The following is a 5,428-nucleotide window of genomic DNA, read 5'->3' as shown; positions in this document are numbered from 1 at the left end:
CTCCCTCACGCGTAACGGTTACTTGGGAAGACAAACACCACCACTCCAAACGTCCCCCCCTTCCTTCTTCTTCCCCCAGCTTTATATACTGAGCATGACGTCCCATGGTATGGAATATCCCATTGGCCAGTTTGGGTCAGCTGTCCTGGCTGTGCCCCCTCCCAGCTTCTTGTGTCCCTCCAGCCTTCTCAGTTGGTAGAGCATGGGAAGTTGGAAAGTCCTTGACTAGTATAAACACTACCTAGCAACAACTAAAACATCGGTGTGTTATCAACATTGTTCTCACCCTAAATCCAAAACACAGCACTGTACCAGCTACTAGGAAGGAAATTAACTCTATCCCTGCTGAAACCAGGACAGCAGCAAATGCACATTCTCCCCTAAGAGACCAATTTGCTAGGTGGGATCAAAATAATTGTTTAAGAAAGTTTATATTCAACAGAGGACTGCCTCATTTAGCAGTCTTCTGTCATTAGGCTTGTGTCATGATTGTAGAGACTTTCAGTCCAATGTGCAGGTGAAAATACAACCAAGGAGATATAAGAATTAACACTCATAACGACATTTTTCAGGAATAAACAGAGTTAAAATTTCCTGTGGAATTGATCAACTCCAAAGACAATATCTAAGTGGTTGTCTAGGGGTATATACAGCTCTGTTTTGTCAGTCAAGGGCAGGAGGGTTATATTTACCTTTTTAGTTGACAGTGTTCTTGTTCTTGCCTTCTGATGTGGAGTGCGTATTGAAATTTCTGTCTGTCCTGGGCCAAACAGTATTGCTGTGTTGCACGTCATTAGTGCCAGATCAGCTTTCTGTCACAGTGAAACCCTGCCTATGGCCCTGAAGCCCTCTTGGGTCTATGGGATCATGGTAACAGTGCCAATGAAGTAATTGTCTGTGTCCTGGAGGGAACATAGCAGTTTTCCTGACTGCTTCCTTGTGAGGCTGCTTCTCATTCAGTGCAGCAGGGGAAAGATCATGTCAGATGGAGCCAACCTTTTTTTAATTAGGTAATTGATCATTTCAAAGAGAGGAAATGTGGAGATGTGACCCTGGACTTTGTTCAGTGCAGACCTATAGGAAAACTGGTTTGTTAATATGAGGAAAATGGATCTTAAGGAGCAGGTAAACAAGTCTTCCTTTGCTGTATTCTGTATCTAGAGCGATGGCCTGGCTTTCTCATCTGAGAATCTGCATTGTTTCCCTAACATGACTTTATCACAATTGAGTTATTCTCCTGGGATTTGATAAGCACATAAACCAGCCATATTGTGCAAGTTGACACCATACTGACCTATCATTTCCAGACATATTCCTGTGGAAAGTTACCTTCCTTAGAGCAAAGGGGAAAAAAAAGAAGAGGGAGAGGAGAAAGAGGAACATCTTGGATTTTCCAAGGTCTTGTCTGATCTGCTGGTGATGTGCCAGGTCAGGCAAAAGCTCTGTTCAGATCAACACTTATCTCTGACAGGGGCCAGCACCAGCAAGGGCATAAGAAGAGGACAAACGTAGTAATACTTACCTTAACTACCCAGCTGCAGCAATCTGTAGCTGAAGGACTGTGTTAGCCAAAGATGGCACATTTTATATTAAAACCCCTTGATTCATTTTTCTTCTGAGCTTATTCAGTCACTTTTGAACTCTTCTACATTTCTAGTTTCCACAGTTTGCTGGTGGCAAGGAGTGCTTGAGTTGGACCACGTGAACAGTTTTCTCCATTATAAAGAATAAGGTGACTTCTCTCATCCTATTTTCTTTTTCTCCAACCTGTAGACATTTTGTGGTATTCTTTCTGTGATCTAAATAATTTCCAGTTGTTAAAATCTCTTCTTATTCCCACTCTACCCTCTTTCGCATGCTGCACGCAGGCTTGGAAATCTGCTCTGTTGTCATGATTTTTGCTTTTTTCCCCCCAGTTTTCTTACTCTCTGATTCCTCAGTCTGTGGAAGCAAATTTGCTGCAGATGCCACATTCAGGCATAGTGGGAGAGAGAATAAAGGCAGCAGTTAAAGTGTGGGGATTGAGGGCACGGACTCTGGCAGGCACGCAACCAAAGACCCTTTATTATGGTGTAACTCCTCCTTTTATACAAATCTCAAGTGGTTCACGCGCTATCAGCAGCTCACTGATCGGTTACAGCCTTGTGTTCACGCGCGCCTATGCTCGGATTGGCTGGTTCTCCCGATCAGGCGACATGCCTTCCCGGCCTCCATCCTGTTTACTCCTCCTCAGCAGCTCATTACTTCTTCCTCTGTCCTCTGCCCACGTGCCTTCTCATGCCTCAAGGGCACAAGGCTCTGTCGTTGTCCTCGAGCTGCCTATCCCCACATTAAAGAGGGCATTTTCCCCTCCATCTATCCTGTGTGCTTTCATCAAGCACAACCTGAAAGGAGACCTTCCTCTGCCTCCCTCCCTCCCTGCCACACACATTTGTATGGCAGAACCTCCGTTTGGAAAACTTTTTCTTCAAGCAGCATGGCCAGGGGCTTCTTGCCATCGCTTGGTTTGCAGGGCTTTCATGGGGCAGGGCAAAGTCATGGCGGGGCCTGGAAAGCAGAGCTTTGCAGAGGGACCTTTGCACAGAGGACCTGGGGGCTCTGCTGTTGCGGTGTAAGTAGTGGGAGCATTTTATGCACAGAATGTGGAAGTGTGGAAGAAGACACTATTTGCCCTTTGTCTTCTCCTCTGTTGTCCTAACTAATAACCTCAAATGTAGTTGTCATGGTCTGTTTTCCACATACACAGCTTCCATGTACAAGCACTGTATTTCTGGCGGGCTGCCATCTCCCCAGCTCTGCAGGCACCGAGCTTGTAAATGCCCTCAGGCCACCCACCTCCCTCCAACTCAACCCTCCCACCATGAAAAGAATTACTCGTGAGTCCTTCTCTTCTAATGAATGTCTTCAGTCAGATCCCTGAAACGAGCCATCCCACAGCTCAGCATCCTTTCCTCTCCTACCTAAAACCCAGCACAGTGCTCAGGGCCACCTGCATCTAGTTTTCTGGAGTCTGGAGAGGGAAGAGGGTAGACCATCGCTTGGGAAAAGACCTGGGGGAGTCCCTTGGAAACTTGGTTTCTTGTCCACCACTGGCAGGAGTTGGTAAGCTGCATGGATGGGATGGCTGGATGCCACAGAGAGCACAGACAGAAGCGATGTGGTTTGGCCCACTGCAGTAGCTGCCTGTTCACCTTGCGCTTCCCACTCTGTACCTCTTCCTGCACTGTGTCTGTCCCATAGCTGAGCCGGGCAGCGAGGTCTGACACCCTTCCCTCCCACGGGGTGCGATGCTGCATCTCTTGCAAGCTTCTGGTTGTCCTCAGCCCTCAATGATTCCTGTCATAGAGAAGAAAAACACAAAAAATCTCAAAGATATAAAATAAAAGATATTTCCCATCTTCAAAGATAAACCCATCAGCCTGCTTATAAAGGTGAAAAGCAGGTAACATCGGGTCATTATATACATAAAAAAAGCACCATGTGTTTGAATCACTTTGTATTTATGTTAGCGTAGTGGAAGAGCAGTCTCTGCCCTCCCATTAGGAGGTGGGTGAGGAGACGGCAGTGGCGGCTGCAGCTCAGCAGCGAGACCGGCAGGTCCTTCTCAATTCTAAATAGTCTGGGCACATGCGGTTGCGTCTGTGTTACTGGCTCACTAAAACTCCCTATCTCTATGTGAATGTCAGAGCCTCTCTGCTTTTCAAGTGACTAATGGTTCCCTAATGCATATGGCTGAGAGCAACCCTGCACAAGTGCCTGCAGATACAAGTAAACAGGGAGCACAGGAGGCCAGCAGCACACCGAAGGCTCCCGGTGCAGGCAGCTGACAGACAGTGCTGATGTATGGTCCTGCTGTCCACCTCATGCATTCAGTGAATTATTGTGTGAATGACTGTGGCTGTCCTTGAAGTCAGCAGATTTTGCAGCATGCTTTAGTGCTTGAAAGCTTGCAGGGTTCCTCCCTCATCATGGTTTATGGTGGCGAGCGAGAAGGGAGGTGGGCAGGGGCTGTGTTACCGGCATCAGCACAGTGCATCCCCCTGGAGACCATTTGGCAGCATGTGGGGAGCACCTCCGGTGAGTAACGAGGGGAATCATGTGTGTTCAGGTACAAGCCTAAAGTGAGAGGCTATATGACATTTGGGCTTTTTTCCTCCTTCCACATTTACAGCCAGCTACCTCTGTGTAAGGGCATGTTTCCACTGGGAAGTGAAGAAGCCTCCCAGTGCTGACTGAGCTGAATGCACAAAAAAAGCGATATAGCAGTGCTAGAGCAATGCCTGGCCCAAGAAGTGACAGCCCGGCTCATTGCTTTGCAGAGGAGGACCCAGGGAAGAGTCTACATGGCTTTGTGTGTGTGTTCAGCTATGGTAGAGGGATTCCTGCACTGAGATCATTACCAGCACATAGTGGTCTTTCTGTCTTTTTATTTTCCTATCAGTAAATGCAAAATATTTTCTTTTAATTAACCCTAAACTTACGTGGGGATTTAAAGTTTTTTCTACAGGTACGGAAGAGCTGTTCTTTGTACCTGATTACTGGGAAATGTGCTGTGTGCATCTTACAGGCAGTTTGATACGGTGCAAATGCAAATCTTTATTGTGAAGGCAGGCAACAAATCAGCTTTTGATGAGTTATGAGATCAACTCCTACTTGATGCTTGTGATGTTGAGGTGTTCTGAAAACTTGAGCTGATTCCTGTAAGTCATTTTTCAAGCTCTCTTCCCAATTTGATGATCAAAGATAGCAGAGTGCATAATTCATGGCCTTTCATATTCATGTTTATATTTTTGGTTTACGGTAGGCGAATGCATTTGCCATTTTAATGAAATATATGCCCACCCACTACTCAGTTATTGGAATGAGGATTAACCTGATACATACATGTACTTATCACAACTCATCTTCAGGAAGGAGGTTCTTTCTGAGACAGTCTCCCTGCTGGCAGTTCTGCAAGTCTTTTAGCTTCAGCATATTTGGGCCATTGGATGTCTCTTCCTTTTGGTACAATTCTTCCCCTACTACTAATGCTGTTGTGTCCATAGGCTAAAAAGTAGGAGTACGTTTTGAAACTGAGCACTGCATGAGGCTGCTTTTAAAGGCTTGTATGACAGCTTTCCTCTGCTCTGGGGTGCGGAAATGACTTGTAGGCCTTTTTTCTTCTTTTTTTCTTTCAGTAATAAATAGTGTAATAATCCTTGTAATAGTTGGTTTGGCTCTGATAGTCTGTACATCAGTGATGACATGATAAAGCTGGACATGAGCTGGCAATGTGTGCTCGCAGCCCAGAAAGCCAACTGTATACTGGGCTGCATAAAAACAAGCGTGACCAGCAGGTCGAGGGAGGTAATTCTGCCCCTCTACTCCGCTCTGGTGAGACCCCACCTGGAGTACTGCGTCCAGCTCTGGAGCCCTCAGCATAAGAAAG

The sequence above is a fragment of the Pygoscelis adeliae genome, unplaced genomic scaffold (assembly GCF_000699105.1).
Source record: "Pygoscelis adeliae isolate BGI_AS28 unplaced genomic scaffold, ASM69910v1 Scaffold142, whole genome shotgun sequence".
Taxonomy (NCBI): Eukaryota; Metazoa; Chordata; class Aves; order Sphenisciformes; family Spheniscidae; genus Pygoscelis; species Pygoscelis adeliae.
Note: the sequence above shows the minus strand (reverse complement) of the source record.